This window comes from Gigantopelta aegis, chromosome 13, assembly GCF_016097555.1.
Source record: "Gigantopelta aegis isolate Gae_Host chromosome 13, Gae_host_genome, whole genome shotgun sequence".
Classification (NCBI taxonomy): domain Eukaryota; kingdom Metazoa; phylum Mollusca; class Gastropoda; order Neomphalida; family Peltospiridae; genus Gigantopelta; species Gigantopelta aegis.
This window is the reverse complement of record NC_054711.1, coordinates 8,159,421-8,169,420: the sequence shown is the minus strand read 5'-3', so window position 1 is coordinate 8,169,420 and position 10,000 is coordinate 8,159,421. Positions and strand designations below refer to the sequence as shown.

General features: G+C 35.3%; 1 protein-coding gene and 1 long non-coding RNA gene across 3 annotated transcripts in view; one reads left to right on the top strand and one right to left on the bottom strand.

Annotated features, from left to right (window-relative positions):
• The window catches only part of LOC121387341, a 29,243-nt gene extending 23,991 nt beyond the window's left edge, over window positions 1-5,252 (bottom strand). For both annotated transcript variants that reach the window (XM_041518388.1, XM_041518389.1), the window contains exon 1: window positions 5,005-5,252. The gene's annotated coding sequence lies outside the window, so the exon portion shown is untranslated. The remainder of the gene's footprint in view (window positions 1-5,004) is intronic.
• Window positions 5,253-5,749: 497 nt separating this feature from the next.
• Window positions 5,750-10,000, top strand: part of LOC121387873 — a 4,963-nt gene continuing 712 nt past the window's right edge. Inside the window, exons 1-3 of the long non-coding RNA XR_005959896.1 lie at window positions 5,750-5,792; window positions 7,308-7,419; window positions 9,317-10,000. The exon at window positions 9,317-10,000 is cut by the window's right edge and continues 712 nt beyond it. This is a non-coding gene — a long non-coding RNA (uncharacterized LOC121387873). The remainder of the gene's footprint in view (window positions 5,793-7,307; window positions 7,420-9,316) is intronic.

The window sequence follows — 10,000 nt, the reverse complement described above, 5'->3', positions numbered from 1 at the left end:
ACTGTATGTAATTTTAGTCGTTGGAAAAGGGCTCTGTTTTAATGGCATGAGTTTGCTGGCATAAAAAGATTTGTCGGACTAAATAAAAGATATTTAACGACTAACATTACATACTAAATATAGTTTATGGATTAAAATATCAATATCTGTATATTTAACGATCCAAGTCAGTGGGCCTATTGGGCTATTTCTCGTTCCAGCTAGTGCACTATGACTGGTATATCATAGGCCGTGGTATGCGCTATCCTATCTGTGGGATGGTGCATATAAAGGATCCCTTGCTTCTAATGAAAAAACAAATGTATCGGGTTTCCTTTCTAAGATAATACGTCAAAATGTTTGACATCCAATAGCCGATGGTTAATAAATCAATGTGCTCTAGTGGTGTCGTTAAATAAAACAAACTTTAACTCTGTATGCACTGATTGTGTTTCTGGTTGTCCTAATATTTGTAAGTAATAATTATTAGGAAATAAAATGAAGTTTGACCTATAGTCCGTCTCATCCTCCTACAGAAAAAAATGCATTTTGTAAATAATTTCAGTTTGGTTTGACGTAAGAAAGTGTTTTATAAATAACAAAAAAAAAGACAAAACAAACTATTTTTGGGTACTATTTAGAAAACAATCGGCTCAGAAATAAATAACTTGCAGTAAATTGCATAGTATAAAAAAGGTTTTCCCTGTGGGGACGACCATAATACAAACACTATGACGATCAGACTCAGAAATAAATAACTTGCAGTAAATTGCATAGTATAAAAAAGGCTTTGCCTGTGGGGACGACTATAATACAAACACTATGACGACCAGACTCAGAAATAAATAACTTGCAGTAAATTGCATAGTATAAAAAAGGTTTTCCCTGTGGGGACGACTATAATACAAACACTATGACGATCAGACTCAGAAATAAATAACTTGCAGTAAATTGCATAGTATAAAAAAGGCTTTCCCTGTGGGGACGACTATAATACAAACACTATGACGATCAGACTCAGAAATAAATAACTTGCAGTAAATTGCATAGTATAAAAAAGGCTTTCCCTGTGGGACGACTATAATACAAACACTATGACGATCAGACTCAGAAATAAATAACTTGCAGTAAATTGCATAGTATAAAAAAGGCTTTCCCTGTGGGGACGACTATAATACAAACACTATGACGATCAGACTCAGAAATAAATAACTTGCAGTAAATTGCATAGTATAAAAAAGGCTTTCCCTGTGGGGACGACTATAATACAAACACTATGACGATTAGACTCAGAAATAAATAACTTGCAGTAAATTGCATAGTATAAAAAAGGCTTTCCCTGTGGGGACGACTATAATACAAACACTATGACGATCAGACTCAGAAATAAATAACTTGCAGTAAATTGCATAGTATAAAAAAGGCTTTCCCTGTGGGGACGACTATAATACAAACACTATGACGATCAGGCTCAGAAATAAATAACTTGCAGTAAATTGCATAGTATAAAAAAGGCTTTCCCTGTGGGGACGACTATAATACAAACACTATGACGATCATACCCCCTTTAAAGGGACAGACCCTAGTTATTAAACACTACAGCATATTGTTTCACTGTTAAAGCCGTTTATGATCACTGAAATCAAACATTACTTATATTTTATTCTTTAGAGTATCCATTTCCGTAGAACCGAAGTGTTTCTGGTCATCCTGGTGTTTCTAATACCACAAAATGCACGTTTCATATTTTTAAAAACTTACGTGCGTCTGAGAAGTAGCGGTTTATCGATTCGAGTTCCAATCTATTTTTAAGAATATTTCCCGGTTTTAACGTCACAAACTCTTCTTTCACTCTATTGTAACTTTATCCAAATGAGTTATAGGTTTGTAAATTAACTAAATTTTGAAGTGTCAATTTTTTACGGGTTAAAACTAGACTCTGCGCGTTTAATATACAGCAACTGATATTTTATATAATGTGTTTCGTTTAATGATACTAAACATAGGATATGCCTTTAAATCATTCATGCTTTTCTTGTTCTTCTTGGAAAAAAATATTATTAAAGGAACAATCCTGAATTTACAACCATTGTAAAATGTTTTCGATCAATAGAGCCTTAAATACATTTTCTTATTTAGAATATCAGTGTCTGTATTTACAAAGTGTTTGTTGTTGTCCTAATGCTTGTAGTAGCCCATACCGAATTTTACCGCACAATAATTTCGTACGTATGAAAAAAAAAAAAATAAAAAAAAATAAAAAAATAATATATATATATATATATATATATATATATATAAACGCATTCGATATACAGACTCTGGTATTCTGAGCAAGAAAATGTATTTAGTATGAAATAGTAGTTGCCAACAAGGCTCTGTTATCGTAAACATTTTACAATGGCTGCAAACTCAGGACAGTGCCTTTAATACGTCCTGCAAACTCAGGACAGTGCCTTTAATACGTCCTGCAAACTCAGGACAGTGCCTTTAATACGTCCTGCAAACTCAGGACAGTGCCTTTAATACGTCCTGCAAACTCAGGACAGTCCCTTTAATACGTCCTGCAAACTCAGGACAGTGCCTTTAATACGTCCTGCAAACTCAGGACAGTGCCTTTAATATACACGTTTCAGTATAGATATATCACACAATCGACAGCTGTGCTGTTTAGAACGTTGACTATAGCAACCAGGAAGAAACGTTTTTTAATATTGCTATTGGTTGTTTACTCGCAGTATTTTTCTAACTGCATGGCATTGTTGGTGTATAACGAAGTATTGATAATAATTTATTATATAGATTTATACGATAGAGTAATATTTATGAGATAAATATATTTGGAATTGTCAAAAGAGTATTTCTAGTTTGATTAACCTTAAAATTGAACATGTTCCAAAATTAATTAATTGTGGACCCGCTACGTAAGCAATTGTTAAAAAAAGAAGTTTGTTGTGTTTAACGACACCGCTGAAGCACATCGGTTATTTTGGTAATTTTGACATACAATCTTAAAGAGGAAACCCGCTACATTTTTCCATTAGTAGCAAGGGATCTTTTAATTGCACCGCCCCACAGACAGGATAACACATATCACGACCTTTAGTGTACCAGTCGTGGTGCACAAAACTGTCAATAAAGCAACTAGGAAAGAACAGTTATAAATTAGTAGTAATGATGATGATGATGATAATGACGATGGTGATGACGATGATGATGATGGTGGTGGTAATAAGGATGATGATTGTAGTAATGATGATGATGTTGATGATGATGGTAGTGGTGATAAGGATGATGATGATGATAGTGATAATGATGATGATAATGATGATGACGATAACGATTACAATGGCCGTGATGATGACAACAAAAACTGAACATTTTTCTTCTATTTCTAAAATTCATTTAGTTTTGTCTTTTATCCTATTCTTTATCAGCTATTTAAATGCTATTTATTTGACATTTAAAACATACGTACTGTCTGAAACTCTATTATAGTCTTATTTTGTGAAAAAATATATGTGTGTGTGTATGCATATGTATATGTATATATATATATATATGTACGTGTATGTGTGTGTGTGTGTGTGTGTGTGTGTGTATGTATGTATATGTATATATATGTACGTGTATGTGTGTGTGTGTGTGTGTGTGTGTGTGTGTGGTGTGTGTGTGTGTGTGTGTGTGTATGTATGTATGTATATGTATATATATATATATATGTACGTGTATGTGTGTGTCGTGTGTGTGTGTGTGTGGTGTGTGTGGTGTGTGTGTGTGTGTGGGTGTGTGTGTGTGGCGTGTGTGTGTGTGGTGTGTGTGTGTGGTGTGTGTGTGTGTTCAGGTGTATTTAAATATGCAATAAACCATGATGTAATGAAAGAAGCCAAATGTTTAGATTAAGAACTTAAACTTGACAGAGTATATATGTATGCATGATTCAACTTGACAGAGTATGTATGCATGTATACATGCATGCGTATATGTATTGATGTATAAATTTCTATATAGTGTATGTATGTATGTGTGTGCATGTATGTATGTATGCATGTATTTATGTATGCATGTATGTATGTATGTATGTGTGTGTGCATGTATGTATGTATGTATGTATGTATGCATGCATGCATGTATGTATGTATGTATGCGTGTATGTGTGGGTGTGTGCATGTGTGCATGTGAATATGTGTGTGTGTGTGTGGGTGTGGGTGTATTTATGCTGACACATAAATATATATGGAGAGAGAGAGAGAGAGAGAGAGAGAGAGAGAGAGAGAGAGAGAGAGAGAGAGAGAGAGAGAGAGAGAGAGAGAGAGAGAGAGAGAGACGCACCCCCTAGAAACCTACCCTATGATTACGCTTCTGCTTCATGCATACATTTTTAGAGTTCTGCATAACATACTTCTAACATCTGTTGTTTCTAAATGCAGCATGGTTTGTATATAGCTTTCGAGCTTAGCTTGTAAACAATCTGCTGCTATTCTGGCGCTTACTGGTCTCACGGATTACAAATTCTACAAACGGATGTACGTGCAGTGTGCATGGATTGCATTGACCTTTTATATGCAGTGTGCTGACTCTGTTTATTCCACATTTGTACACATTCGGTTATTAAACATTGGAAATACACGCTGTTTTTAGTGTTCCGAAATGGCCGTTAAATAGCGGTATAATTAAGGGTCGGTCCTGAATTATTAGTGTCCGGAGAAAACTAATTGTCACCTTTTGCCGAAACGCCCCTACGAGCTTGACAACATAATATCATTCTCTGTATATTATATATGTATTAAAATAAATAAATAAATAAATAAATAAATATTTTAAAATTAGGGACGTTTCTCGTATGTTCTCTACCCCTAGCTTTCTCCGACCGCACACTCTGCGACGCCGCTGTGCATTTGATAAGTACTTTGATTTCTCATGCAACGTAAAATACAGAAATTAGAAATTAACTTTAGGTCTGTTTCTCTTTTATAACGCAGTAATTCTGTTAGTTTTGTCAATAAATATTAACGTAAAACTTACCTTAAGTAATGAAACTGAATCATGTCTTTCCTTCTTTCTCGTTCTATTAAAAAAAAATCATCGATAACTTCCTTTAATTATTTATAAATCCATTCACCAATTGCTTTTTAACACAAGAGTTTCTATTTTTGTAAAAAGAGAAAATATCTATTTTATTTGGTGCAGCGAAACATTTTACCCACTGCATCCCTCGCGCGATATTGCATTATGGGCCATTCCTGCTAGTACTCATTCGGAAGTAGGTACACATGACCTAGCCGAGTGCATGTTTATAAATATAGACATATATATAACGGTGTCACCGGTGTTTTTATGTAAACATGTAGGTCGTATGGGGAAACAGGTATTCAATTCCGAATACATTATCAAGCAGGACTTGGCGTATTTTCATGTTTTCTGTAATTTCCAAGGCTTTTCTTTTCAAATCAATGTTCGTTTAGGTCATATGCGGTATAACAAACGTACAAAGTGATAATTGATTTTGGGAAATGAAATCATCCCCGTTCGTTTCCCACTTTGTCGCGTTATGACCTGTCGGCAAAATGGGTCGATTGGATTCTGAAATACACCACGTTAAATACGTTTAGAAGCCACTCCCGCTCTTGGAAAAAAATAATATATATATATTCTGTAGACTATATTCAGTAAAGTGTGTCTACTTCTGTTGGCTTACGTGCGATTAATAGTTTTGTTTTATTGGGAACATTGTTCCGTCTTATGACGTAACAACAGAGCGTCACCTAGAAACAAACCTTGATCCAGTTTAAGTGCGGTTAACCCAAAACGAGGTGAACGAATATATAGACGTGGCTTTTTAATCAGGTGCGGGTCAATGCCAATGCAAGGGGTGGGTGAGGATAAAGAAATGCATTCTCTCTTGATTGTAACGCTATTGTGTCGGGCCCCAATCTAATTAAAATTAGCTCCACTATCACATGTAATAGTGGAGCTAATTTTAATTAGATTGGTTTGGCCCGTGCATTTTATTAATTTCTTTATGCCTAATGTATTTGTATGTTTTATCACCTTACGATTCAGGCGCGCTATTTTGGGTCCAAGGAAATAACCTGTGATGTCACACTTGATATTTTGACGTAATTGAATTTTAAAGCTTACAACTCTGCAATCGTGGAATATTTATACCTAGAAGCAAGAATGATTGACCAACAACTCTTATTGACGTAACATATTTATAGTTTGGGATTTTAAAGGTTTTTTTGTTTTTTAATTGTGTCATTGTGACCTTGCCATATATAACCTTTATAATATTGACTGTCATATGTTATATCACACACACACACACACACACACACACACACACACACACACATGAACACGCACACTAACATTCGTTCATTCATTCATTCATTCATAGGCCTACAGACATACATACACATACATACACATACACACATGCATGCATACACACATACATTCATTAATTTATTCATCCATGCATACATACTCATTTCATAAATTGCGTATGGCACTCTCGCACATGCAACAGTTATACTATTAACGATAATTAGTTTAGTTTTACAAGCAGAGTGTATGAATGGGATGCGTGAAGCTCAGTTCAGACATACATGGATGCAGACACGACCATAGACACGAAGTAGGATCCAACAGTTAGTGTTCACATATAATCGATTATATATATGATTCGTCTCCATTTAAAATGTCTTGCTTGGGTGTCGTTTAACATTCATTCATTCAACCATTCCGCATAGGCGTACGGACTCCAATTTTTGTAGTGGGGGGGAGGGGGCAGGCTTGTTTTTGCCCGAATTAAACGAAAATGTCCGAATCCGAAAAACAACATTTATTTATATTAGCAAAATCAAACAGCTATATAGGGTTGCAAATGAATCACTACGCATTTTTACATGCTAATTTTGAAGGTGGAATGATGAAAATATATGGTAAAAAGGTCTCAGGTTACAACATTTTACCCGAATATCTCAATAATTTTTGCCGAATTTGATGTTTAGCCCCAAAACTAAGGGGGCAGTTGTCCTCGCCCCCCCCCCCCCCCGCCCCTTTGTCTTGTACTCTTATGACCATTCCATTTAAAATGTGTATTAAGTTGTGTTATTGTGTGAAGAAGAGCCACGTGCCCAAAACCGAAATAAAGAAATTGAATTTGAACTGAAAAATTTATTATAAATCCAATACATATACGGTAACGGGTCTTTCCAAATGTCGAGGCGGAACGTAGCCCAGAGGTAAAGCGCTCGCTTGATGAGCGGTCGGTCTGGGATCGATCCCCGTCGGTGTGCCCATTGTGCTATTTCTCGTTACAGCCAGTGCACCATGACTGGTACATCATATACCGTGGTATGTGCTATCCTGTCAGTGGGATAAAGAGAGCACCTGACAGCGATTCATTTTTGCTGCATACACTCGTAACCGAAGGTATAATATTGACGTTTGAAAGTAAAAATTAATACATAATTTTGGATGGAAGTATCTATTTAATTATGGAATTTTGATATCGCACCTTTAATTGTCTACGGAATAATTAAATGTCGATTACATGCATTAATAATACATTTTTTGCTACATTCATTACAACATAACGTCATACCATTGGTCCAGACGTAGCAACGGGAGTTTGTTAATTTTTCGATCAACGTAAAAATTACGTCGTCAAGGAACGTCATGTCTGATGACGCCATTTTATATGCGCAAGTTGTCTTATTGAACGTTATTGTTTATGGACTAAAAATAATTAAAAATAAAGTATGAAGTTTTAGTGTTATTATTAGCGAGTATGATTCAAATTTATTTATAAGTATTGTCTGTCATTTCTTTTACGTTCATCTGAGTATGAACAAACAAAAAAATCATCCGCAAAATTATGTGAGAACGGCTTCGCCGATTCACAGTTTGCGGATGATATTTTTTGTTTGTTGGTGTTCATACCCACTGTCTCGGTACTCGGTTACAGCTAGAGTGGACTGTTGACGATTTTTGCTACTGTGTGTTGCTTGTTTTTGATACGGACTTTTTATATTTTACTGATTTGAGTACAATGTTGACTGTCTGTGGCTTTTGCTATGGAACGGACGACAAAAAACCCCACAAAAAACCCACACGGGTAAAACCTCTATTTACACTTAGTATCAAAACAAACACATGTTATACTTTTCAAAATGAATACATATTCTGTAGTACTATACAGATTTGGATGTATATTTACAGGAAATGTGTACAAATCATATCAGTATTATTTAATAACGTTTCCTGATTATTAATTGTTTAAAGTTTATAACTAAAGTATAATACATATATCATAACAGAAATATAGTATTTACAGAGCTGTCAACCTGTGGCAATTCTTAGGCGTGAGAAAATTAGAAGTCAAGGTCCAGGGACTGCAGGCTCTTGGTCAGGTCCAGGGCGAAGTTTTTGGGGTGGTTTTTTTTGTTTGAGTCCAAAATAGAAATCTCTAAAACGAACCCCCCCCCCCCCCCCCCCACCACCCACCCACCCACCCAAAAAAAAATCAATAAATAAAGAATAAAATAAAAAATCGAGCGAGTGCAAGTTTTACTAATTAATATGGTTAATGTTAAACCATACAAGTCGGTCTTCGGTAGCATCCGCGAGTGATTGTTGGTATTGAACCGAGGGTAGGTTCAATATGCTGTTACCTAATAATAATAGGTAACGAATTCAGAGATCTTGAATGATCAGCATATAATTCCATTCAGCTCTAAAATATAAACCACGATTATAAAATATTTTTATTTTTAGAAAAAGCGTGATATTATAGTAACGTTGCGAGAGAGCGTGCTGTTTGTTACAAATGCGTGAGACTCACGCCAAATGCGCGAGACTCACGCCAAATGCGTGAGAGTTGACAGGTATGAATTATTTATGACTAAATTAGATTAATAAAATTAATGAAAATGCTACGGAACGTTTACTGTCTGGATACGAACTGTTGCTGATATTTAGTCGAATTACGGAGTGTTTACGATTTTTGTCTTATGATCTTTGTCTTATTTGTTTCAGAATTTATTGTTAATACTAAATTCTGTTCCAAATCCTGTTTATATTGCTTTCCAAATTTCTGTCTCTCTCTCCGTCTGTCTGTCCCCCCCCCCCCCCCCCCCCCTCTCTCTCTCTCTCTCTCTCTCTCTCTCTCTCTCTCTCTCTCTCTCTCTCTCTCTCTCTCTCTCTCTCTCTCTCTCTCTCTATCATCTTAATTTTCCTAAGGGTTTAAAATAAACCACAATAAACTGGATGTGTGTGTGTACGAGTTTACGTGTATATATGTATACTCGTGTGTGTATATATCTTGCAGAAATCACAGTTTTTGGTTGGATTGAACGACAACAAAATAGCTGTGCCTAGTGTCGACCAACCTGCAACGGGAACAAGACTAGTTCACAAATTCCACCATATGAATAGCTCCAAGATCCTGGCCCATATTCAGATGGGATTATCAGACATATAAATTGAATGCACTTCTGAATTTTAGAAATGACAAAACTATATTCATTGTTTATTAACTATGTTTTATCAAAACAAAAACATTTTAAAATGGTCAAATGATCATGTACATTTTCAATTATTACTATCCGAGGAAGAACAGCCAATGCAGTATCATAATAACAAAGCGTCAAATGAACAGTTCAATCAACAATTCAACTAAATTGAAAACAAAATCGTCATACTAAATATTCCATATTTCTGAACGTAATGTGTAAGATTGCTTGTGATGATGATATTGACTGGTTTGGTGTAACAAAAATCACAATAAGCTATTTGAGTATTGTAATATTCTGTACAGTACACAACAAAAGAACACTCACTATTAAACTTAAATTCATCTTTGCATGTTTTACCACATCCACACATTTTGTTCATGTCACCATACTTACTAACCATGTGATCTTGCAGGGACGGTGATGTTTTGAGTTTTGATCCCCATTCTTTGCATGCATATTTTTCAGGTTATCACCGATACATGGTCCTTTGTGGTTTC